We start from the raw sequence: 27,780 nt of genomic DNA on the forward strand, positions 1-27,780 counted from the left end.
TTCATGAAACTCCCCCGGGGGCATTTTTCTTCTCCATCTGCAAAGGTCTCTGGCTGTGTGTTGGCTAAAGTTTTTTCCAAAATGGTTCCCTCTTAAAGGGCTCCAATAAGCAAACCCCACCTTAATGGGTGGAGACACATCTCCATGGAAACAATGACAAAGCTCCCACCCAACAATATTGAATGAGGATTAAAGAACTTGGCTTTTCTGGGGGTATACAACAAACTTAAACCAGCACATTCCATTCTTTAGACCCCAAAAGACATGTTCATTTCAAATGCAAAATGCATTTGTTCCATAACAGCATCAGAAAGTTTAAAGTATTTCAGTAACAATATAAATGCAACACAAAGTCAGAAAAGTACAAAATCTCATCAAAGTCAGCTACAGGCATGGTCTGTCCTAAGGCAAAATTCTCCTTTGGCTCTGGACCTGTAAAACTCAGATCAAGTTACTTGCTGGCAACATACAAGGGAGGGACAGTTATAGGATCAAAATCCCTATTTCCATAGGGAGAAATTGGAAGGAACACAGGGGTCACCTGACCCAAGCAGTTTCAAAAATCAGCAGGGCAAACTCCATTAGATTTCAAAGTCTGAGAGTCATTTATCTGTGGGGCTTTAGAAAGCGGCAGTCCACCCTTTCCAAGGGCCTATGCAGTGGCCCACCTCTCTCTGAATGCAACCTTGGGGGAGATTGGGAAGACCACCTTTTTCTCAGCTCCACCCTCCCCAAGCATCAGAGCTACACCTGGGCTCTCTGTCATCTCTGGTGTACATGCTCAATCCCTCCATGTGGTGGCAGCCAGGCTCTCCCCAATTCCCAAGGAATGTGCAACACCCTCTCCAAGGCCTGAGGCAGCTACAAGGAGATGGAAGGCCCATCCTCTGCCTTTGGGTCCATGTGCTTGGGTGGGTCCACTCTCCTGGTCCAAGGCTTCTTGACTTCAGACCTCAGCCTCCAAGGTTCTTTCTCTGAAGTTATTTTACCTTCACTTTTCCCTTTTCTGAGTCTTTTAGTCTAAACTGGCAGAAGCTCCATTTATACAGGTCTCACATCATTCTTGTTGGTTTTCTGTGCAGTAAGCTTGGATCATGCCTATCAGACAGCAGGAGTTTCCACAAACCCTTCTTAGATAACTCCCTCTCCAATCCTGGCTTTTTCTGAAATGGCTGACCGGTTCCACATTAGGTTAAATCCTTACATGGGGAATTATTCTCTTGGGTCTCCCTTTCTGGAGGCCCAGAGTTTTTCAGAACATCAATTTCTTGTTACTTTGTACCCAAGAGTTCAGTTCTCAGTTTATCTTTTTCCTGTCACATTTCACTATAAGCTACAAGGAGAAACCAGGCTGCACTTTCCACATTTAATTTGGAGATCTCTTCTGCTAAATATCCAAGTTCATGGCTTTTAAAATCTGCCTTCCATCTAAAACCACTAGTCAATTTTGCCACATTATCTGCCATTTTAAAACAAGGATCACCTTCCTTCCAATTTGCAACAACACACACCTCACCTCTGCCTAGAGCCTTGATAGAGATATCATTAGAGTCCACCTTTCTACTAACAGTCTCTTCAAAGCATTCTAGGCCTTCTCTATCAAGCTCCTCACAGCACTTCCAGAATCTTCCCCTTATCCATTTAAAAGGCCATTCCAACATGTTTAGTATTTGCCAACCACATCAGCACCCCACTTCTCTAGCACCAAAATCTGTTCTAGTTTGCTAGCTGCCAGAATACCAGAAAGAGTGGTTTTTTAAAAGGGGAATTTATTACATTGCAAGTGTACATGTTCTAAGACTGTAAAAATGTCCAAGTTAAGGCAAGGCTATGAAAAATGTCCAAATTAAGGCACTAACAAGAGGTTACCTTCACTCAAGAAAGGCCAATGAAGTTCGGGGTTTCTCTCAGCTGGGAGGGCACATGGCAATGCCTGCTAGCTTTCTCTCCCAGCTTCTTGTTTCTTGAAGCTCTCCTTGGGGTGTTTTCCTTCTTCATCTGCAAAGGTCTCTGGCTGCATGGGCCCTGAAGCTTTTTCCAAAATGGTTCCCTCTTAAAGGGCTCCAGTAAGCAAACCTGGAATGGGTGGAGACTCATCTCCATGGAAATAATCAAAAAGCTCCCATCCAACAATACTGAGTGAGAATTAAAGAACAGGCTTTTCTGGAGTACACCACAGATTCAAACTGGCACAGATATCTTGATTCAAGAAAGGCCAAAGGATCCAGCACACCTCTGTCAGCTGGGAAGGCACATAGTGACATCTGCTAGCTTTTTCTTGTTTCATAAGACTTCCCCAGGGGTGTTTCCTTCTGTGTCTTCAAAGGTTTCTGGCTCTATTGGCTCTGTTAGCTCTAAAGCATTTTCCAAAATGGTTCCTTTTTAAAGGGCTCCAGTAAGCAACCCTACCTTGAATGGGTGGAGACATATCTCCATGGAAGCCACCTAATCAAAAGTTACCACCTACAATAATGTGGGTCACATCTCCACGGAAACAAACGAAAAGATCCCAGCCACCAATATTGAATGAGAATTCAGGAAAATGGCTTTTCTGGGGTACATGACAGTTTCAAACCTGCACACCTCCAAACTGCCTTCCAGAGCAGTTGCACCGTTCTATATTACCACCAACAGTGAATAAGTGTGCCCCCTTCTCCACATCCTTTCCAGCATCAAGATCTACACTTTTATGCTCTAAACTAATTCTCTAATGTTATGTTTGACTAATCGCTATTGTTAACTTCTGTTGCTGAGAAAGCTTCATCTGTGATTATAAAAGAAAGCTGGTTGACACAAATGCCTTAGGTTCTGCCAACAGAAGCCTTTCTGGTGGGAACAACAATTCTGTTTTAAGATAAAATTCTATGGGACAGGCCACCGTAGCTCAGTGGCAGAGTTCTTGCCTGTTGTGCCAGAGACCCAGGTTCAATTCCCCGAGCCTGCCCATGCCAAAAAAAAAAAAAAAAAAAAACTATGGCAAAGAAAAAGAGATCAGGCTTTAAATAGAAATAAGAATGAAGCTAATCTGGTGGGGAATAAGGTAAAGCAGAAGACAGTGTAAAGGATGATAATGTCTATATTTTAGAACTTCACTTACTGTATGAGACCAAAGGAAGACAGGTTTATTTTTTCCAAAAACTAAATTTTCTGTAGCACATAATCTAACTTAACCTGTCTGATCAGTTCAGTTAAACCACCTAAACAAATGGAGCCTAGAATTGGGAACAAAATTTTGCAATTCTATATAGCTTAATGTAATACCCAGATACATTCCAGAGAATGCTGGGCAGATAATTAAAAAGTATTAGCAAAGTCCCTTGAGGGACTAGAGAAATAATATGGAATTACTAAACTTTCCCCCCTGGGAAATCCCTCATATTCTCTCAAACATTAGGGATTCCCAAGTTAATAGGTCAAGCCCTTGATCTTGAAGTTTGCTGTTATAAAACTTATTTCTGTAATGGAGAAGCTAAACCAATCTATAACTATGCCTAAGAGTTACTTCCAGAGAACCTGTTTTGTTGGTACACGCGGACCCTCTCTAAGCTCAAATCTGCAAGTAAAATCATTGCCCTCTCCCCTCGTGGGACATGATATCCAGGGGAGAAAGTCTCCCTGGCAACGTGGGACATGACTCCCAGAATGAGCCTGGCGTTGGCACCGTGGGATCAACAATACCTTCCTGATCAAAAGGAGGAGAAAAGGCATAACAAAATAAGGCATCAGTGGCTGAGAGAGTTCAAATAGCGTTGGGAGGCTATTCTGGAGGTTACTCTTACACAAGCTTCAGCTAGATATTTCTAACTGCCATGGAATGCCAAGCCCCAACCAACATTATTCCTGCAAACCCTAAAGAATACTCAGGGATGTATCTGAGACCCTATAAAAGTTTCACTCACTAAGTTTATTTTTCAGAAATCTAAAACCTCCAGATGATTACTAGGCTAGATAATCCCTGAAACCCAGAGTTACCAGTTTCTCCAAGAGCATCAAGCATTGCATTCCCTACCCCATGGGGCTGACATCCCTTTTCAACATGAGGTTAGAATGATTATTGCCCAAATATCCCTGAAGATTGGGAGAAGGATCAAAGGAGTAGAAGGAGTTGTAGAAGAGAGGGCAGAAGTTAACAAATGAGTATGACTGCTGAATCATTATATTGATATTTCTTTTTAGTCTTCAGTGTCTTAGAGCATCTGGAAGGAAATACCTGAAATTCTGGAACTATAATTCATACCATACATAGAAATGTGTTTTATAACTGCTTGTTAAAGTGTACTTTGAAATCTATTGCTTTTTTTTTTGTATATATGTTGTATTTCACCATTAAAAAAATGTCTAAAAAAATTCTATGGTGGAAAGGCCTTTATTTCTTTATGCCCAGTGTTCTGGTTTGCTAGCTGTCAGAATGCAACACACTAGAGATGCACTGGCTTTTAATAAAAGGGGATTTATTTCGTTGGTTCTTCAGAGGAAAGGCAGCTAACTTTCCACTGAGGTTCTTTTTACATGGGAAGGCACAGGGTGATCTCTGCTGGCCTTCTCTCCAGGCCTCTGGGTTCCAACAACTTTCCCCGGGGTGATTCCTTTCTGCATCTCCAAAGGCCTGGGCTGAGCTGCTAGTGCTGAGATGAGGTGTGCTGAGCTGATTGGGCTGTACTACCTTGAGTCTCTCATTTAAGCACCAGCCAATTAAATCAAACATCATTCACTACAGCAGGCATGGCTCCTAGCTGACTACAGATATAATCAGCAACAGATGAGGTTCACATGCCATTGGCTCATATCCACAGCAACAGAACTAAGCACCTTCACCTGGCCAAGCTGACACATGAATCTAACTACCACACCCAGATACCTCCTCTCCTATGTCTCTCGGGCAGCCCACTCTCAGGGTCACTGTTTCTAGAAAATTGTTTTGCTGTTACCATGTCGCTGACTTCATTCACAGCTCTATAGCCAAGTTGGGCTGTATTCATTCCCATCGAGGCCAGCTCCTGGCTGGAGAGAGCAGTGATCTGCACGCTACTCAGTGATGTCAACTCTGAACATTCTCTTAGTGCATATGCAGTCCTGTAGCCAGAAACAGTTCCAGAAAGCATGGCCAAGTAGTGAAATCGTTGAATACAGCCTTTACGGGGGGGGGGTGGGGGTGGGGGGGTGGAATGTAAAAATGTTTAACAGTTTTCAGAGAATTTTGGAGCAAGGAATTGCAGACATTGGGGTTTGGACACGCATTCGACTGCAAGAAGAGTGCCTGGGGCAATATCAACCCTCTCCATCTCCCCAAACCAGCAACAGTCTGTCTTTGCAGCCTTGTGGGCCCCCACATTCATGTCCCTGTGGGTGACAGTGCAGAGGCAGCAATGCTGTGAAAGTGGCACAGTGATCCAGCTCTAGGCAGCGGCCAGGGGCAGCCCTAGGAAAGGAACCGAGAGTGGCAAGAAAGCTAGTGCCAGTGGAACAGGCTTGGAAGCAGATGTGAGGTGCTGCCCCTTTCCCCAGATATGCTTTTGAGGGAGCCTGAGGTCTGGGTTACCCACGTGTGGATCTATCACACCCGTGGATCCCCACTGCCTACATGAAGAACTCCAAATTCTCCACGCCAGACCCTCTAACACGTCATCTCTTTCCACCCCAGCAGAGCCGCCTGCCACCAGCCGACCCATCCACTCACTGTTCTCCAAGCAAGTAATTTCTTTCCAGCCTCTGTTCCCTTCACCCCTGGGGGCTGCCCTTCTTTCTTCCGGGCAGGCTGTTCCCTCTGCATAGCTCGGCTCTGAGCGGCCGCCCCCACCGCCCGCGCATACGTAGAGCTACGCAACCTTCCCTATGGAAGGGTCTCATCCCCGCCCCAGGACCAGGTCTGTTGGACTGTGTCGCTTATTTTCACGGCTGCCTCCTCAGCCAGGCTGTGGACTCCCTGAGAGCAGGGACTGATTCTTTACTCCCAGCTATGTCTCTGACGTCAGCCCAGCACCCCAGGAACAGCTGCACAGCGTGTCCTGAACGACTCAGTGAAGGAATAACAGCGGCCCATTTTTGCCATGGTACCTGATGAACTTTGGTCCGAAAATTTCTCTGGTTCTTGCCTGTCCCATGGCTCCACGTAGACAGTTGTCTGTCTTAACCCAGACGTGGGGCAAGGCAGGCTGTTCTAGAAAAGAAGGACATAGCATAAGAGAAGCTCCAGCCAGACAATAACCCAAAGTGGCCACCCAACGGAGAAAGGAAGGAGAAAGAGAACGTTCACAGAACAAAGGAGAAACTCATCTCAACTGAGGCAGAAAAGGCATTCCACAAAACCCAGCACCCTTTCTTGATAGATACTCAGAAAACTAGGAATAGAAGGAAACTTCCTCATCAGGATAAAGGGCATTTATGAAAACCCACAGCTAATGTCATACTTAATGGTGAAAGATGAAGTCACTATGTCGGGAAAAAAATCTAAAAGACTGAGTATTTACCCATAAAAGACTAGTTCAATCAAAAGAGATGGAAATTATATATACATACCAGCTAGATTTCCACTCCACCCTAGTTCAAGGAGGTGAACACATGAGAGGAAGAGTTACCTACTGAAAAGAAAGATTTATTTTTTTGGCTATATGAATGGCTGTGTGTTACGTTTTCAACCCTACTATAAATGAAAAAACAAGAACCAAAAAGATAGGATCTGGTGAATATATTTAATGAAAAAGTCCCTGCAGTGGGACAGTGATGGTGTCTGGGATTCCCGGGCCATTTTGCCCAGTAATATACTTCTTGTTCATATTTCCAGACCTTGCTCTTCTCTGAGAGATCTGTGGTTCTTCAAAAACCTGTTTAAAGCAAAAAACGAGCAATGCAAACCCCAACTCTGGACTTCAAAAATCAGCTGCTACTCCAGCTGCTGCTGCTCCTGTCAGCTAGAATTCACCTCTCGGCAGCTCCTGGCTGAAGCTTTCAGAAGCACAGTGTAAGTATGTCTGTGTGTGTGTGTGTGCACATGGGTGTGCAACTTTTATTTGTCTTTGTTGGGAGGCCCTTGGGGGATCACGGTCCAACATTCACCATTTACAGATGAGGGACTGGAGGGAATAGCCCAGGTTACCTTGTGGGGGACAGGACAGAAACCAGTGTCCTGCCTCTGACCCCATGAACTCTCTGGCTAGCATGGCTAGCTTTGCTTCCAGTTGGCATCTTGACCTCTCTTGGCCTCCTTGCAAAAGTCCAAACACGTAACACTTAGTTTCCAACTCCCTGTGGCCTGTCAGCCTGAATTCTGATTCTGGCTAGCATAGACCTTGAAATCTCTAACAACTGTTAGAAACCTCAGAATTTGTCTTTCTAAAGTAAAGAAGGATCCTGGCTACTTTGCTTTCATCCAGAGCCTCCCAACAGCTCACCTGGTAACTGTTGACGTCCCCTTATCCTGCCACTACCAAGCACCCACCAGACACCCAGAGTTTCCCTTTGTCTCCTGGGCCCTGACTGGCGCTGGCCAGGAAAGCACCTTCCTACTTGTTCTCAACTGCTTTCATTCTTGCAGTATTCTGGAAATTCACAGGGTGGTACATTCAGCTTCCACATATTCATATGTGCTGGTGTGGTGAAGTGTGTCACATGCACCCATCTGTTGCATCCTTCAAGAACCCTAGGGTTCTTTCTATTTTAAAAAAGGGTCTAGTGAAGAGTACAAGGGTTCAGAGTTTCATCCCAAGCCATGAAGCTAGTAAATTGTGGAATCTGAATTCGGACCTACATTTGCTTGGTTCCAAGACCCACATGCTTAAACCCCCTTGAGATGGTCTCCCCCCCAACCCCCTGCTGGTTCCCTGAGGAGTTTGACTGTCTTCACCCTAAAGATATACTTCTGCCCTGAATTTATTTCCCAATAATTTCCAGACAAGGTCACTGTTCTCCTGAAACAATTCACGGTAATATACAACTTGCTTCTCCCCCTTCCCTATACGTCGTTGCTAAAGGATAATCTTTCAAAGGGCAAATCATGACTCTCATATTATTATACAATGAGCATGAACAAGAGATTTTATTTAACTCATTAATCAATGATGGAACCAGTAAGAGGTTACAACCAGCTCAAAGGAGAACTCAAACTACCACCCATGGGTAGGTAGTCAGGAATGCTGAAATAAATTTACACCTACATCCTTGCATTCCATAGGGCATAGTCTATTTGCATTCTGTGTAGGACAATCCTTTGCAGCATTATCAGTTCCCCACACCTTAATATAAATATTATTATAAATAGTAATAATAACCCAAAGAAAGGTGGACATAATCCAGAAGACAGGGCTCTCCAGGACACCCAGGAGTCTTTCTTACCCATTTCAAGGTCTTTTATGATTTTCCTGACATCATGAACATATTTTATAGTATGAAGGTATTGTAATGGCACCACTCTCCACCTATTACCACACTCATAAAGAAACGCCTTCTCTTTAGAATGAATATTAGAGAAGCACCTGGTACTCTGGCCTTCTTTGATTGGCGTCTGTTAGAGGGAAGTAGTCCACACCCATCGTGCACCATTACCAAAGGATCCCCCAGTGTCACGGGCCATCAAAAGGTATTTAAAGCTGTGTCATGAACAGATTGTGTGGGGACTGTCATCACTTACCTTTTAAAAAAAATTTTTTTTATTAATTTTTAAATTAAAAAATGACAAGAAAGAAACACAAATTCTTAACATATGATCATTCTGTTCTACATACAATGAAAGGGAGGGGTAAGGGGTATGGTATGTATAATTTAAATTTTTTTTTCTGTTTTTGTTTTATTTTTTTCTGTTGTCTTTTTATTTCTTTTTCTGAATTGATGCAAATGTTCTAAGAAATGATCATGATGATGAATATGCAACTATGTGATGATGTTGTGAATTACTGTCATCACTTACCTTTAACGCCTGCCCCTGCCCAGGTGGCGGTCAATCATAGGACATCCACAAAGATGGGACGTCCTGAAGCCCTAAATATTTTATCTAAAATTGCCTTTACTATAACAGACAATCCTAACCTGAAACAAATGCTTGCCAAAACGACACCCTGAAGGAGGATATGGTTCTATCTCTAAGAAACCACCAATTTCTTCCTTTCCCAAATATGTGTCCTGCCTTGAGTATTTGGGCTCTTTGGGGTAATGTCCCCCTGCTGAGTAAAAGCAAAAGGAACCTGGTAAAGAATAAAGCAATAAACTCCCAGGAGCTGAGCACAGCCATCCAGGAGGGGGTTGGTAATTTCTGTTCAAGATTCAAGATGCTAGAAGGCATCCAAATCATCTTCCTGCCTCCTGGAAGCAGAGTCTGAGACAAGAATTCGAGTACACAAGTGCTTTATTCAGGAGGTGCAGGAAATATGCAGAGAGGAGCAGGGAAGAGAACAGGGTGGGCAGGCAATAAAGACGAGTGTGCCCTTTGTCACCATGGGTGAATGAAGCTTAATCTTGCCAGAAAACTTGAGGAAGTCATACAAAACACAACCCTTAGAATTAGCCCACCCAAGGGGCGGAAGGTATGTATCTATTCCTGCGAGTCCATTGGTTGAGGTGGCTGAGGGGTGTTAGCTCCCCAGTACTTCTAGCTTGCTTCTGGTAGGTTCTGGAAAAAGGCCCTGAAACTCAGAGATACAGATAGTGCCTGCTGGAGTCAGCCAGAGTCACTGAAAGGCTGTGTGGGGCAAGAGGAGGGCATCGTGGCAGATGCTGACAGAATCTTCGCCAGGTGGGTCCTATCCGCCAGGACTCTGCTTAGCGCGACTCAGCCTCTCTCTTGGTCTCTGCTTTCCTGTTTCTCCTGCGAGCAGCTCCTGTAATTCCAGAATGAGAGGGCGTGGGAGAATGAGAGAGCATGTGACTGATCAGCCTGTCTTGCTGGCATCTCCCTCGTGGCGTAGGGCCTGTTGCTCAGTCCAGCTCAGAGGCCGCTGCCAGCCTTGTCCCGGGTTTGGGGACCTATTAGGGGTCCCTGCTTCTGGGTGTGACGCAGTGCATGGCAAGGCCTAGGGGCTGCAGGGGGCAGCTTCCCTGCAGGGCAGGCTCCACCCCGACCCGGTCCAGGGGAAGGGTTCCGCCTTTGTACCCCTAGGCACAATTCACCCACCAGGGGGGCGTGGTGAGCGGAAGGTCGTGGAAATGTCCAACCTGGAGCTGCTGCTTTTTGTATATATTTTTTTCCCTCTAGAATTTAACGTGCCCAATTGGCTCATCCTTATGACTTTTCACTTTACCTCTTGCTGTTTCCATCTTTGCATTTGACTGTTTCCATGGTCAAAAAGCTGACACATATGAAGTAGGACTGCAAGTTATAGAGGATGGCTGTGATTTGGGGTCTCCAGGAGAAGGTTGCATTTGAACCTCAGGGATGCTGCCGTCGGCTACGCCCCTGACACCGCCTTCAGAGGGTCTGCAGGCCCCTCCCTGCCGGTTCCCTTCTCTCTCCTCACCGTATTTTCCTCAGAGCACTCAGCACTCTCTACAACGTGATTCTGTTTGTTCCCTGCTAATTTCCCGACTCCCCAGAAAATCCCCCTGAGAGCATATGCCAGAATGAGGGGACCAGATTAATATTTGTTCATGAATGAATCACTAGAGCAAGGACTTGCGGTTTTTTCCTGGGAAGGGCTGGGAAACGATCAGTTAGCTCTGCTCCAGCCGGGTCTGCTGCCCGGTCCCTGCAGTGACCCAGACCAGCCCTGGGACCGGGGGTGGGGGGGGTGGGGGGGGGTGGGGGGGTGGGGGTGGGGTGGGGGGGTGGGGGGTGGGGATGGGGTGGGGGAGGGGGCGGCCCGGGCAGCGCCCAAGCCCTGCCAGCCCGGGCCCTCCGGGGAGAGGGAAGGGCGTCAGGAACCCGCCGGCGGGCTGGGCGGGGCGGGCGGTGGTTCGGGGGGTGGCCAGTGAGCGCAGGGGGTTTGGGGGGCGGCCCTGGCAGGGGAAGGGCAGGGGGTGTCCTGCTCAGAGGGGCCCGCGGGGCCCGCCTAGGGGCTGCACCGCCACACCCGCCGACCCGCCCCAGCCCGCCCTCGGCGCCCACAGCTCCCCCGAGGCCAAAATAAACAGCCACGGAAAAGGATTCTCCAAAGGTCTGAACGCGCTGTACTTCCAGAGCCCTTAGGTATCGCGCATTGCAGATGATAAAAATCAGCACTCACACTTAATCACTTGGCTTCAGCGCTTCCTTTCATTTCTGATTTTGGAAATGCACAATGGATCTACAATTTTTTTGAAATGCAATTAGGTAACAATTTTTAAAAGCATAGCAATCAATATTTTCCATCCTGACTTCTTGTACCCAAACAGCCACAGCGTGGTTCCAGGAAAGTATTAATGTCACTCAACATACCATGACTTATTTCTCTCATTCATAAAGCTATCCTTTGGAGAAACTGGATAAATAAGAACCAGTAACCATAAGAAGCATGCCTATAAATACCTGAGACGGCTGTTAAGGGGCTAGGTCGCTTTCAAATCCAGGGTGATGTAGGCAGACTGCTTATATCCAAATGTGAGAACAGCAGGGCATTGATTTTCAGAAAAGCAGGGCAATTGATGGTTAGGCTCATAAAATCCCTGCCATGATGCTCTGTCAGTGAAGGTATTGAGAGAAAATGGCTTTCTGTAGTACAAGGAAAAAAGTTTTCTTAGAAGTTTCAGTATAAATGGAATTGCTAAATTATAAGAGAGGAATAGTTTATGGGAGTGGAAAAATCCAGATAGATATTAAAAGTCCTGAAGCAGAGTGTTAAGAGTACTCACACGTTCCTGCTGAATAAAAGAAAGTCTCTGAGGCAGATTATTCAAAGAAAAATGACACAAATAATTTTCTAAAACTATCAAGAAGCCTCTCTCCTTTTAGTAAATACATGACTATAAAGTCCCATTTTTCACTTTCAATGCACACTTCTCTTTTTATTCCAAATAACAATGATACATTCTGAAATGTTTTTTTGTTCTTTTTTATTAATTAAAAAAATTTTTTAATATAACAACGAACAAATGTAAACATTCTTAAACTTTTGCTCATTCTGTTCTACATATATAATCAGTAATTCACAATATCATCTCATAGTTGCATATTCATCATCATGCTCATTTCTTAGAACATTTGCAATATTCAGAAAAAGAGATAAAAAGACAACAGAAAAAAATTCGTACATACCATACCCCTTGCTCCTCCCTTTCATTGATCACTAGCATTTCAATCCAAATGTATGAAATAATGTTTTTATGTTAAATGTAGAGCTTTGAAACAAGGGGCTGCTACTCAGCCTCACAGAGCGCTGGGGTTTCTAGTAATTTCCGCAGGTATTACCGCTAAGGGAGGAGATTGTTTCTAAAGCTGTGTGAGGCCATTCAGGACCCCCCAGCCACAGCTCAGCGCCACAGGCGTCCACTGCACTTCATCCACTTGGGCCCTTCCTAAGTAAGGTCACACCTCGTCCGGTCAACTCAGATCTGCAAATCTGACCACAGTTCTCTGCCCTGTCTGTTGTCCCAACCCCTCATTCTCATTAGATCTGTGCTACATCATCCTCGTTGGGAAATTCATTCCTTCATTTAACTATGTGTTGATTGCCTACTCTGGGCCAGGCATATTTCTTACAATAATACATCAATGAACAAAACAGACAGATGTCTGGCCTTGGGGGAGTGGGTGGGGGACAAGGTAGACAATAAGCAATAGACATAATAAATAATATGTTATGTGAGTAGGTGACGAATGTTCTGGGAAAACCAGGGCCAGCTAAGAGGGCTAAGGCTGGGGAGTAGGTTGGGCATGCTGGAGCCAGCTTGCACCAGTTCCCGAAGCTAACTGTGGGTATCTCTTCCCAAGACCATATTCAGAAACATCAGTTCAGTGACATCATGTTGGTAGCTCGAAATCAGCTGAATATTTGCGCCATGGAAGGCGGCAAATGCTACAAAGTGGGGTTTTTTCCCCCCAGAGAATGAATTGTAAAGCACTTAACAGCACACCACTGGTTGCAGTTTGAGATAGGACACTGCTATCTGAGCAAAGACACGAGTGAGATGAGAGAGTTGGCCTTGTGGAATATCTGAGTGGAGAGCATTCAAGGCCATAAGACAGTCACTGCAGAGGCCCTAACTCAGGAGCAGGTTGGTATGTCCTTGGAGTGACAAAGAGTGCAATGGGCAGGAGTGGGAAACAGAGAGAGGGAGGTAAAAGGTGAACAGAGAGGGCTAACAGGAGACTAGATGGTGAGAAACTTGATGGCCATTGGAGACACTTGAGCTTATATTCTGAGTATGATGGGAAACTATTGGAGGGTTAGAACAGAGTAATATCATGGTCTGATATACTTTTTAAAGGACCCTCTGATTGCTATGTTGAGGATAGACTGAGTTGGAAAGAAAGTTGGGCGAGAGGGATATGAAAAGGTAGAAGCAAGGGAACCTCCTACAAAGCCATTTGAGCTATTCTATCATGTAGGTGAAATAGGATGGCTCTGAGCGAAGGCAAGAGGTGGTGAGAAATGGTTGGATTTTGGGTATATTTTGAAAGGAGTGCCAACAGGAGTGCCAATTGACTGAATGTGGAGTGTCAGAGAGAGGGGTAAAGGCTGACACTGGGACTATCTGATGGAGCAGCTAGAAGGTGAGAGTTACCATCGACTGAGGATGAAGCCTGTAAGTGGAGGAGATAAGGGGGCAGGGAGAGGCAAGGGGGAAGGTCAGAAGTTCTGCTTTGGACAAGGAGAGTTAGAGATATCTAATATGTTGTGTAGGAGGTGGATATACAAATCTGAATTGTAGGAGAGTGTTCTAGCCTAAAGATACATATTTTGGAGGCAGAGGTGGCATTTAGAGCAAAGGCACGGGACAGTAACACTGGAGTGAGTAAAGATAGTGAAGAGAAAGGAACAAGGATTCAGGCATAGAGTATTCAACTGTTAACAAGTTAGGGAGAAGTGGAGGAACCAGCAAAGAAGAAGGAGACAAGAGCAAAGAATTGGAAGAAAAGCTGAAGGTACAGAAGAAATTCTGTCAAATAGGAGGAAATGATCATCTATATTTAATGCTGCTGATAGGTCAGATCAAAGAGACCTTAGGATTGCTCTTTGTACTTAGCAACATGGAGGTCACTGGTGGCCTTGACCAGAGAAATCTCAGTAGTGAGGAGCCTCACTGAGTGGGCGTAAGAGAATGGGAGGGGTGAAATTTGAGACGGTGAGTACAGGAAACTCTTTTAAAGTTACCTGCTACAAAGTAGAGCAGAGAAATGGGGCAGCAGATGGCAGGGGAATTGAGGTCAAGAATAGGATTTGGTTGCTTTTTGTTTTTAAGAAGGGAGAAATAACAGCAAGTTTGTGTGGTGATGGGAATGAGCCAATAGAGAAAGAAACTTCATAGAGAGGAACTTTTAGTCCCTCTACCTTCTCTTCTCTCCCAGGCTGGCTTCCTTTCCCTCTTTAGCCAGCCTGGACCCATGACTGGCTATTTCAGTTTTGCTTTTACTAACCCCCTAGAATCCCTTCCTTTTGTCATTCCTTCCTTCCCATGCCTACCATTTTCTTTCTTCTCTGCAACTCGTGGGTTGCCAGTTGGCTCTACCTCAATAGATTCATGCTCCCTAACCTCACCCTAACCCACAAAGCTGTCCAAGTGTCCTTTTATTCGGTCATGGTTTACTTCCTAGCAAATAACCAACAGTGTCTATTCCAACATTTTTTTTTTTTTGCTCTTATCCAGCACTCATTCAATACATATTTACTGAGCAACAACGATGCCCCAGATACTGGAGCCCAAAACTCAACCACTCATTGTTCCCTGGGCTCTTAGCAGATGACCTTTACTCCACTTTCCTACATTGACTGATGTGAATTTCTTCCATTTTCTTCACTACATTCCCATTTTAAAAAGATATGTTTTCTACCATTGTTTCTAGAAGAAATAGTCTCCCTGCTAACCTCAAAGTTTAGCTCTGCTACGTGGAACCTTCATTCTTTAATCTCTCACATAGAATATCCTGTTCCATCAATTGGTCTCACCCAAACCCACTGCCTCTTTAACATTGATCCTCCCCAATTGCAGCCACTCCCTCCCAGAGGTGACAACTGTACTGAGATTTGAACTGATCATTATTTTGTTTTCCTTTATAAATATTTACATACCCACATACTCACACACATGCATGCATACATTCCATTTGGATGGCTCAAACAATATAGTGTTTCCTTTGACAAACTTAATCAAGCACAAACCTAGCTGTATAGAAAAGATTAATTTTGCCACGATTAGGAGAACATAAACTGAACAGATTCACTGGGTTGCAGTCTGGCTTCAGCTTCCCCTTTGGGGATGTCAGTACAGAAGGTCATGAATGAGTTCCAGAAACATGAAGTTGGGGCATCTGGCCAGGAAATGGTTGGAAGGCAGGCTGTGCTGCATTTCTTTTTCTAAGCTCACAGAGGCTGATCTCTACATCAACCTTCCTGAAGCACAGCTCTGATTATTTCATTCTTTGCACCCCTTCTTTAATTTCTCCCGTGGTCTCTGAATAAATCCCAAATGAATGCCAACAAAAGATGGCATTCCTCTTCTTGCATCTTATACCAAAATAAATTAGTATAACCATCACGTCAATTGACTAGGACCCATAGAATACAATCAGAAGACAACTTAGTTTCTCACCCCATGGCCCCTTCAACCCCTCCTGGGAGCCACTTTACTCTTTGTTCTAAATGAAGATTCCGGCAGTTTCCATGGCTTATCTGCCCTCTCAGGGATAAGGGCTTTGGTCAATATAAGCCCTAAGAATAGTCTCATTTCAGTAGTTAAATTGCCCAGTTACATGCAACGGTCAACTCCAAATTTCATTTTAAGTTACCACTTTTCTCCTGCAATTCAGGTTGCTCTAGGATGATGCAGTTGGAAAGTAGGACATGATTGACTTCTTTGCTATTTCCTTTGTCTGAACTTCTGGTTCACTGTGTCCTCTGCTCCCTGGGTGGCCTCTAGATCCTTGGGAAGGAGAGTACAAAGGAGAACCTATGGCAGGAGCAGGAAGGGTTCTATGTCAACTGGTAGCAGTGGGACCTGCCATTCATTTCCTCTGGATGTGGCAAAGATTTAAAGCTGGTATTTCTCTTGGAAGATATTTGTGGGTCTATGGAGGCCCCAACTGAAATATATACCCACAGTTTCCCTAATGGAGGGAATGCATTTTCTTCTGGCTAGTTTAGTGTCCTCCCTCAGCCCCTGGGACTTGGGGTGTCCACTCCATCTTTTAGAGTCCTCCAGACAAGGCTCTTGGGCATGCCGTCTCTCCTTTGTGGTCATTTCTGACTCATGGAAAAACCACTCAAGCATCCTTTGCCCCAGTATCCTTCATTCTCTATGCAGCTATCCAATCACAGACTCTTGACTTTAGGATTGTCTAGTCATGGGTCCAGCATAGTCTCTATCCCCATAAAATCCAGTGGCCATAGTTCAGATCTCTGAGTGGTATTTTTAAAGCTTGTTTTTAATTGCCTCTGTAGGGGATGAAGGGAAACGGCCAAGCACTCCTACAACTTTCTCCAAAGAAATTATCTGTCGGATTGCTAATCTTTTGCATACAATAATGCCTTATATATAAATTCTAATCTTTTATATTCTTCAAATTCTATAAAGTTCCAAGGGCTGCAAAATTGATTTTTGTCCACTATATCTATTTTTTTTTTTTGCCTTTTAAAACTTCATATAAATGAAACAATATACATTTTTTTCTGACTGGATTTTCACCCAGAACTATTTGTAAGGAGCATCCATATTGTTGCACAGAGTAGTAAATTGTACTTTTTCATTGCTGTAAAATATTCCCTTGAATGCTATTTTGTTTACTACTTTTATCCAACAAGCAGGCTGTTTTCTTAGTATATATGTTTTCCATCATGTTCCTTGCAACATGGAACATTGTGTCTTTTTTAAAAGTGTACATCTCGTAGACAGCATATAATTCTGTTGTGGTTTTTTTTAACCAGTCCTATAATCTCTGCTTTTTAATCAGAGTATTTAATCCAACAGTGGTATTTAATGGTAGATCTAAATAGTCATATTTAGTGTAATTATTCATATGCTTGGATTTAGATACACCATTTTTCTATTTGTTTTCTATTTATACCATATTTCTATTGTTGTTGTTCCTCTGTTTCTCTTATTCTGTCTTCTTTTGGGCTAATTTATTATTTTTTATAATTTCATTTTAATTCTTCCATTGGCTTTTTAACTGACCTCTTTACTTTTAGTGGTTGATCTAGGTACATCATCTTGGAAGGGGCTGTCAATAATATGAAGCAGGAAGATGGAAGTAGCTGATGTTCTGGAGAGGCTGGCCTCTCTAGGTTTCAGGACTTACCTGGTTCAGGGGCCCATCTGGAGGTTGTAGGTTTTTGAAAAGTTACCCTAGTGCATGGAGCCTTTGTAGAACCTTACGTATTGCCCTAGGTATTCTTTAGGATTGGCTGGAATGGTTTTGGTTGGGCAAGTTTAGCAAGTTACGATAGGGAGCAATGTCTAACTGAAGCTTGTGTCCGAGTGACCTCCAGAGTAGCATCTCAACTCTATTTGAACTCTCTCAGCCACTGATACTTTATTAATTACACTTCTTTTCCCCCTTTTGGTCAGGATGAAATTGTTGATCCCATGGTGCCAGACTCATTCCTGGGATTCATCTCCCAGACTGCCGGGGAGACTTTCACCCCTGGATGTTATGTCCCATGTAGGGACGAGTTGCCCACTGTATTTTAAAGTCCTACAAAAGTGGTCTACAACTTCACTTTGGAATAAACAAGCACTTGCCATTAATTTTTTTGGCTCTAACTTTTTTGGGGGTTGCAGTTAAACTGACACAGTGCTTGTTGTTATCCAATCTTCTTTGCCTCTAAAACTCTGTGGGCTTTCCTCCAGGACCCCACTCATGTTACTTCCTCCATCTAAATGTCTGTCTTCCATCTCATCTGGAAAGGCCCAGCTCAAAGATTACCTCTTACATAGAACCATCCCAGATTCCCTTGGCTACCAGTGACCTCTCTTTTCCTTCTGCCTTTTTTCTATCTCACAAATAGTGGTTACCCACATTCTGTTTATTATGCCCTTTCCTTGATGAAAATCTGTAATTGGTAGATGTCTTAATTCACCTGAGCTGCTATTACAGACACCACACAATGGGTTAGCTTAAACAATAATTTTTAAATTATATTTTTATTGACAAATCTTCACACACATACAGTCCATACATGGTGTGCAACCAATGGTTCAAAATATCATCACGTAGTTGTGTGTTTGTCACTATGATCATTTTCAGAACATTTACATAACTCCAGAAAAAGAAATAAAAAGAAAAAATTAAAAACTCTCACATCCCATACCCCTTATCCCTCCCTTTCACTGACCACTAGTATTTCAAACTACCCAATTTATTTTATGTCTTATCCCCCTAACTATTTATTTATTTATTATCCATAATTTTTTACTCATCTGTCCATACCCTGGATAAAAGGAACATCAGACACAAGGTTTTCACAATCACATGGCCACAGTGTAAAAGCTATATCGTGATGCAATCATCTTCAAGAATCAAGGCTACTGGAACACAGCTCAACAGTTTCAGGTACTTCCCTCTAGCCACTCCAATACACCATACACCATAACTAAAAAGGGAGATCTATATAATGCAACAGAATAACCTCCAGGATAACCTCTTGACTGTTTGAAATCTCTCCGCATGAACCTTTATTTTGTCTCATTTCTCTCTTCCCACCCTGGGGTCAAGAAGTCTTTTTCAATCTCATTATGCTGGGTCCCAGCTAATCCCAGTATTTCTGTCCCATGTTGTCAGGGAGATTTTTACCCCTGGGAGTCATGACCCACATAGGGGGCAGTGCAGTAACTTCACCTACCAAGTTGGCTTAGAGAGAGAGGCCACATCTGAGCAACAATAGAGGTTCTCTGGGGCATGACTGTTAGGCATCATTATAAGTAGGCTTAGCCTATCCTTTGTAGGAATAAGTTTTATATGGGCAAGCCCCAAGATCAAGGGCTCAGGCTATTGATCAAGGGCTCAAACTATTGATTTGGTTGTCCCCACTGCTTGCAAAATTCTCCAAATGGGGAAGTTGAAAACTTCCTCCTTTCTCCCTAGTCCCCCAAGGGGGCTTTGCAAATACTTAACTTTATTCACTTTCCAAATTACTCTGGGATATATGGGGGCATCACACTAACTTGGACAAGCCAAAAAGATCTCATGCCCTATTCAAGATTCCATATGCTTATGGTATTCAGCTAAATTGACCATAAAAGTTAAATTAGGTAATGTACTACCCAAAGTATTAAGTTTGCACCAAATAAATACTTCTCCCTTTGGTCTCACCCAGAAGTTGAAGTTTTAAAATATGGACAATATCATCCTTTGCCCTGTATTTCAATCTATCTTAGTCCTATCCAGATCAGCTTCATTCATATCTCTATTAGAAGTCTGATTCCTTTTTCAATTTTTAAAACACTTCCTGTATGGGATAGTACTAACTTTCATTGCTTCAGAGCTCTAATTCTGAGTCTCGTGTGTCACATAAATACCCGACGTTTCAGGGAATGACTAGGTTATATACAAACAGCTCAGTGTCTCAGAACTTAGAAATAACAGTTACAACTCCTGAATATATGTGACTATTGTAAGAGCTTACAATCTAGGACCCTTTAAGGTAGGCCCAACCCATGCTCTCAACTTCAATTCACTGAGTTTTTGCATTATACTTAATCCATATGAGTGAGGCATGATAATATTTGTCTTTTGTTTCTGGCATTTCATTCACTACAGAATGAACAAACTTAGCTGCATACCTCACAACTTCATTCCTTCTTGCAACTGCTCAGTAGTTCATTGTTTGTATGCACCACAGTTCCCCCTTACTTTCTCAGCCATTATACCCTTAGGCCACCTCCATCCATTTTGAATCATGAACACTGCTGCCAGAAACACCAGGGTGCAAATGTCCATTCCTGTCCCTACACTCGGTTCCTTCAGGTATATTCTGAGCAATGTGGCTGTAGGATATGGCAGCCCCACCTATAGCCTCCTGTGGAGCCACCATACTGCCCTCTGAGGGCTGCAACTCTCAGTTTTGCTACCAAATTCCTCCACATTTTCTTTAGCACTTATTTCTCTCTGTTCATGTGTTTTACTTGCACATCATACAATCCAGTTTAAGTACATAGACATGTCTTCACCACCATAATCTATATGAAGACATTTCCTTTTCTTCTACAAAGAATCTATACCCTTCCCCATGTCCTCACCTGTTGACATTTAGTTTTGCATAATGACTTTATTACATTCAGTGGAAGCATAGTACAATGTTACTGTTGACTATAGACCCTAGTTTGCATTGATTATACTTTTTCTCGTATACCATCCATTTTCAACATCTTGCAATGTTGACCTTCATTTGTTCTCCCTCCTGCAAAAACGTTTTTATATTTGTATATTTAATCACCATCATTTTCCACTCTAGGAATTCTTATGTTAGACCATCTCAGTCTTTATCCTCTATCTTTCCTTCTGTTTTCATACATGCCCCCAGCCCTTCTCCCTCAACCATACTCACATTCAGCTTCATTCAATGTACTTAGATTCTTGTGCTATCATCAGTAGTATTATGCTATCCATTTCTGAATTTTTACAATCGATCCTGTTGCACACACTGTATTCCTTCAGCACTAAATGCCCAATCTCTACCCTATGTCTGTCTCCTGATAACCTGTGTTCTTAATTTTAACTCTCAAAGTTCACTCATTAATGTTGGTTCATTTTAGTGAGACCATTCAGTATTTGTCTTTTGTTTTGGTATAATTTCACTCAGCATAATGTCCTCAAGTTCATCCATTTTGTCACATGGTTCATGACTTAATTCAGTCTTACAGCTGCATAATACTCCATCATATGTATATCCCACAGCTTGTTTAGCCACTTGTCCCTTAACAGACATTTGGGCTGTTTCCATCTCTCAGCAATTGTAAATAATGCTGCTATAAACACAGCATGCAAATGTCTATTTGTGTCCTTGCCTTCAGTTCCTCTGAATACATACCCAGTAATGGGATTGCTGGATCATATGGCACATCTATACTTAGCTTTTGAGGAACCACAAACTGCCTTCCAGAGTGGTTGTACCATTTTACATTCCCACCAACAATGGATAAGTGTTCCTATTTTTCCACATCCTCTCCAGCGCTTGTTGTTTTCTGATTTTTTTGATAGTGGCCATTCTAGTGGGTGTCAGATGATATATCATTGTGGTCTTGATTTGCATTTCCCTAATAGCCGCTGAAGGTGAGCATCTTTTCATGTGCCATTTGGCCATTTGTATTTCCTCTTCATGTCTTTTGCCCATTTTTAAATTGGGCTGTTTGTCTTTTTGTTGTTGAATAGAAGAATTTCTTTATATATTCTTGATACTAAATCCTTATCTGATATGTGGTTTCCATATTGTCACCCATTGTGGAGGCTGCCTTTTTACTTTCCTAACAAAGTTCTTTGATGCATAAAAATGTTTAATTTTGAGTAGATCCCATTTATCTATTTCTTCTTTCAATACTCATGCTTTGGGTGTAAGGTCTAAGAAACCATCTCCTATTACAAGATTTGTAAGATATTTCCCTACATTTTCTTCTGAAAGTTTTATGGACTTAATTCTAATGTTTAAGTCTTTGATACATTTTGAGTTAATTTTTGTATAGGGTGTGAGATATGGATCCTCTTTCATTTTTTGCATATGAATATCCAGCTCTCCAAACACCATTTATTGAAGAGGCTGCTCTGTCCCAGGTGGGATGGCTTGGTCTGCTTATCAAAGATAAATTGTCCATAGATGAAGTTTATTTCTGAGCACTCAATTTGATTCCATTGGTCAGTCTATCTACCTTTATGCCAGTACCATGCTGTTTTGACCACTGTAGTTTTAATATGCTTTAAAGTCATAGTGTGAGACCTCCCATTTCGTTTTTCCTTCCAAGATATTTTTAGTTATTCAGGGCACCCTACCCTTCCAGATAATTTGATTATTGGTTTTACTATTTCTGCAAAGTAAGTTGTTATTTTAATTGGTATTGTATTGAATCTATAAATCAATTTGGGTAGAATTGGCATCTTAACTACATTTAGTCTTCCAATCCATGAATATGGTATGCCCTTCCATTTATTTAGATCTTCCATGATTTCTTTTAGCAATTTCTTGTAGTTTTCTGTGTATAGATCTTTTGTATCCTTAGTTAAATTTGTTTCTAAATATTTGATTCTTTTGGTTGCTATTGTAAATGAAATTTATTTTGTTGATTTCCTCCTCAGATTGCTCATCACTAGTGTACAGAAACACTAGTGATTTGGGGGGCATTGATCTTGTACCCTGTCACTTTGCTGTACTCATTTATTAGCTCTAGTAGCTTTGCTGCCTATTTTTTAGGATTTTCGACATGCAATATCATGTCATTTGTAAACAGTGAGAGTTTTACTTCTTCCTTTCCAATTTGGATGCCTTTTCTTTCTTTTTCTTGTCTAACTGCTCTGGCTAGAACTTCCAGCACGATGTTGAATGACAGTGATGACAATGAACATCCTTGCTTTGTTCCTGATTTTAAAGGGAAAACTATCAGTCTTTCCCCATTGAGTATGATGTTAGCTGTAGGTTTTTAATATATCTAATGAGCTGTCCAGAATTAAAAAGAAAAAAAAATGAAAAATGCATTTTCAGGGCTGGGCCCCACCCCCACTTTTGGGTTTGTCAATAAAGAGCTTGAGTTGGTATGTGGCTCTGTGTATCTCCAGGATGTATGTGCCCCCTTTTCTTGGGGTCCAGCCCTTTACCAGTATTTTGTGCCATGCAACTCAAAAAGTGTCTGTTGTTGTTTTTTCACATCAGCCCTGCCCCCTCTCTGCTGGGGCAAAAACTCCCTGTTCATTCAGTGCTTATTCCAGGTTTGTGCTGGGGCCTGTTTTCAGTAGTCAAGATTTGTTAATTAATTCCACCATTGGTGCTTGGTTGAGCTAAGCCCTTGTTCCTAGTAAAGTCTGTTTCCTTTATCCTCAGGAAACCAGCCTGCTGTGCCCTGGGGAGGGACACTGGCCTCTGTGGCTTGGGGCCTTGCAGTGCTGTGGGGGAGCTCAGCCAGTCAACCTGGTTCAGCCTGGGGTATGCTGTGTGTCCGGTCACTGATGTAGCCCCAGCAGTTGTTCTGTACTATTCCTGGGTATTTACTAGCTGCTCTGGAGGACAAACTAAATTCCACACTTCACTATGCCCCATCTTGCCCCTCAAGCTTTTGTTTTTTAATTTAAATGAGAATTCTACTTGGAGCGCTAACAGAATAAAATAAAGTCAGTCTTTTTCCGGAGGGACCCTCTTGGGATCTACATTCCCATCAGGCTCGCCTTGGCTGTGCCATCTGGTGGTTGGTTTAAAGGAAAATTTAATTCAGTGACAATTTTGAGACTAGGAGAAGTCCCAGTTTAAGATAATGGGAAAATTTCACACTAATTATTCAATCTTTGATGGAATGAACAAAGACAAGGCTTGCTTTGCTCCTGAAGACGGTGGCCTTCTGGTGCCAGCTGCTGCAATCACGGGGTCCCTTGGCTCTCCCTCACAATAGTAGGTCTTCTCCTTTTTTGCCTCTGTGATTCACAGATTCTCTTTTATAAGGATTCCAGTAATCTGGATTAAAACTCACCCTGCTTCAGATGAGCCACGCCTCAACTAAAAATAACATCTTCAAGAAGTGCTGTTTACAATGGGTCCACACTGACAGGAATGCGGATTGAGATTAAGAACATGTGTTTGTGGGGTACGCAATTCAACATACCACAGTAGAGAACATGCCTAACGCATCCTTGGTGCTTGCTGTCTATATGCTTGTGTTCTGCACCGAAGAACTCTTTGGAGACATCATGCCAAAGACCCTGAGAAGAGGGAACAGACAATGACGCCAGTGATATAACAGCCTGTAGACAAAGGAGTGTGAAATGACGGGATGAGGGTTTCTCTCACCAGACTCAGGTGGATGGATTAGATCAGGGTACATTTCATTATTTCTTAATAATGAAGGCTTGGAGTCTCAAGGAACTAGCAGCTGGAGGAAGGGGAGGTGTGGTGCCTATAGACACTCCAATGATGGAAAATGCAGCAACATTCAACATCCAAGGAACATGAAAACTGACACACCCTGGCCAGAGACCTCTTTCCTTTTTATGGATTGCCTGGTTAGGATACCAAGGAATATGTAGGAGACCTGGGTTGCAATTCAAAGCAAATATCACCTACCTCTCAGCATTAGTGTCTTCTTTGGGATGTTATCTGAATTTATTTAATTTTTTTTTCCAAAATAAGAACCACTTGGTTGTTTTTTGTGATTATAAGGTAATGCAGGTTCAGAGAAAGAAATATATGTATAAAAATAAAAAAATACGTAAAATGATGTTGTGGGTTGAATTGTTGAAGTCCTTAGCCCTAGTACCTGTTTATGTGACCTCCTTTTGGAACAGGGTCATGGAAAATGGAATTAGTTAAGTTAAAATGAGGTCAAAGTGGAGTATGGTGAGACTTTAATCCAGTATGGTTGGTGTCCTTATAAGAAGGACACAGGAGACTGATGTGAGAGAAGTCCATGTGATGGCAGACGCAGAGAGCAAAGCCCAGGAATTGCTGGCAAACCACTAGGAGAGGAAGAGTTAAGGAAGGATACTCTCCTACAGATTTTGGACTTCTAGCCTCCACAAATGAGACAACAAATTTCTATTGCTTTAAGCTACCGGTTTGTGGAACTTGGTTGAAGGAGCCCTAGATAATTAAAACAGAAAAGCAAGCCCCTTCCCTTAGAAATACCTATATTAGAAGAAAAAATGGAAAATTAATTATATAAACTTCTTAGAGAAGTTCAAGGAACAATCGCAAAGTAAACCCTAAGAAAGTAGGAGAGAGGATAGATTTATGAGTAGAAGATACAAAAGAAATAAACCAAGATAATAAAACCAAAGCTATTCCTTTGAAAAGTCGAGTAACAATGACAACTATCTGGCAATATCCATCAAGGAAAAAAGGAGAAAGCATAAATGAAGTACGGAATGAAAAGGGGACATAACTGCAGATCCAGGACACACAAAAAATTGAAACTACTATGAAAAATTTCATGCTAATTATTCAATCTTTGATGGAATGAACAAATTCTTAAAAAATATGTAGTTTACCAAATAATATTTACAGTATACAGTGTACTATATATATATATATATATATCCGTAAAGACACACATACGCACACACATGCACATTATATACTGAAAAGATACTCCCAGCCCAAATACTTTAAAAGCAAATTCTTGATGTTGATGAATACACAACTATGTGATGATATTGTGAGCCATTGATTGTACACCATGTGTATGTATGTGTGTGAAGATTTGTCAATAAAAATATTTTTTAAAAATTAAAAAAAAGCAAATTCTACCCTTTCAGATATTCAAGGAAGAGCTAATCTCAATATTAAACATGCAAATTCAGAGAATGGAATTCATGAGGCATTCGATTTATGAAGCAAAGATGCCCTAGCTAAAAAACCTGACAAGGGCAATGAAAGATAGAAAAATTATAGGCAAGTCTCATTTAAGAAAATAGATGTGAAAAATCTAAATAAAATACTCACTGACTAAATCCAGCGATGGAGTTGACATCATCCTAGGAATGCCACATTCTTATCAGCCACATTTTAAAATTAAAGGAGAAAAATCCATATGATCTTCGGAAGAAATGTAGAAAGATCATTTAATAAAATTAAAGACTGCTTTGTAAAAAATGTTTGCAGTGTAATAAAAGGAGCTTCCTCATCTGAGTTGAAGTGTATCTACCAAAAATGACAGTAAGTATTGTATTTAATTAAGTAACCTCAGAAGCATTCTTTTTTTCATACTGTTTTTTTATTAATTAAAAAGAAGATTAACTAACACAACATTTAGAAATCATTCCATTCTACATATGCAATCAGTAATTCTTAATAAGAAGCATTCTTTTTAAACTCAAGAAGACAAGGATGCCAACAATCTCCATTTCTACTCAATAAAGTTTAGAGTTGCTACACTGAAACAAAAAAAAATGATAAAATTTCCTTTTAATCAATTCTAAATATACATTTTTAAAATATTTTAACATTAAAAAAATAAAGATCCTTCTAATAGTCAAAGATATCTTAGGTTTGATGAAATAAAGTGTAAAGAACGGAAGGAAGGAAATGCTCCCATTGTTTGTAGACAAGATTGTATAGTCAGAGTGAATTAGAGAGTTCAGTAAGGATGGGGCATATAAGACCAATATGCAAAACTCAATTGCATTCTTACAAACCATCAGCAACAAATAGAAAATATAGTTTTAAAAGGATATCATTTGTAAAACCAACAAAATATCCATACACAGGAATAAATCTAACAAAATATGTGTAAGACCATTATGAAGAGCATAACCAAGCTGTATTGAAAAATATTGAAGACAAGCCAATTAAATGGAGTCCTTGTGTTCAAGGACTGAAAGACCCAACTTTATAATGATGGCAATTCTTCCCAATTAATCTTGTTTTAGTTTGTTAAAGCTGCCAGAAATGCAATATACCAGAAAAGGTTGGCTTTTATTAAGGGAATTTACTAAGTCACAAGTTTACCGTTCTAATGCCATAAAAATGTCCAAACTAAGGCATCCATGGAAAGATACCTTGACTCAAGAAAGGCCAGTCTGGGAAGACACATAGTCCTTTGGCTTCTGGTTTCAAAAAGCTTCCCTAGGGGCATTTTCTTTATGCATCTCCAAATGTCTCGGTGTTGGCTCCAAAGCTTTTCCAAAAATGGTTCCCTCTCAAGGGACTCCAGTAGCAGATTAAGACCCACCTTGAATGGGGGGAGACACATGTCCATGGAAATCATCTAATTAAAGAGTTCCACCAACAACTGGGTGTGTCACATTTCCATGGAAACAACTTCATCAAAAAGATTCCACCCATTTCTGAGGATACTAGAGGTGGGGTTGGCATAAGATCCTGCAAACCCATTGCTCAGTGAATACCTTGAGGAACCAAGTGTGGGGATAGGAATGGACATTTGCACACTGGTGTTTATGAGAGCAGTGTTCATGATCCACAATGGATGGAGATGGCCTAAAGGTACAATGACTGAGGAATGGAAGTCAGATCTACGGTGTATACATACAACGTACTACTTAGTGGCTGCAAGAAGGAATGAGGTTATGAGGCATGCAACTAGGTGAATAAACCTCAAGGACTGTATGTTGAATGAAATGTCAGAAACAAAAAGACAAATATTATCATGCCTCACTCATATGAATTACTATAATTTTAAAACTTGGTGGGCAGGCCACAGTGGCTCAGCAGGCATAAATGCTTGCCTGCCATGCCAGAGGACCTGGGTTCGATTCCCAGTGCCTGCCCATGTTAAAAAAAAAAAAAAAAAACTTGGTGAACTGAGAGCATGGGTGATCAATGCGGCCTATTGTAAAGGGTCCTAGATTGTAAGTTTTTACGACAGTCACATATATTCAGGAGCTGTAACTGTTATCTCTCCATTCTGAGATACTGAGCTGTTTGTATAAAATGTGGTCATTCCTGGAAACACTGGGTATTTATATGACACATGAGGCTCAGAATTAGAGCTCTGAAGCTATGAAAGTCAGCACAACCCCATATAGGAAGTGTTTAAAAAGTTGAAAAAGGGGGCGGGCCGCGGTGGCTCAGCGGGCAA

At 42.0% G+C, this 27,780-nt stretch overlaps 1 long non-coding RNA gene across 2 annotated transcripts in view; it reads right to left on the minus strand.

Annotated features, from left to right (window-relative positions):
• Positions 1-9,335: 9,335 nt before the first annotated feature.
• LOC143682907 (uncharacterized) overlaps positions 9,336-27,780 on the minus strand; it is a 33,720-nt gene continuing 15,275 nt past the window's right edge. Inside the window, exons 1-3 of one of the 2 annotated variants that reach the window (XR_013175350.1) lie at positions 25,686-25,837; positions 11,429-11,611; positions 9,336-9,806 (exon numbers count right to left, since the gene is read on the minus strand). This is a non-coding gene — a long non-coding RNA (uncharacterized LOC143682907). Of the gene's footprint in view, positions 9,807-11,428; positions 11,612-25,685; positions 25,838-27,780 lie in introns of those variants that run through there. The other variant, XR_013175351.1, reaches the window with a different exon arrangement.

Source organism: Tamandua tetradactyla, chromosome 5 (assembly GCF_023851605.1).
Source record: "Tamandua tetradactyla isolate mTamTet1 chromosome 5, mTamTet1.pri, whole genome shotgun sequence".
Classification (NCBI taxonomy): Eukaryota; Metazoa; Chordata; class Mammalia; order Pilosa; family Myrmecophagidae; genus Tamandua; species Tamandua tetradactyla.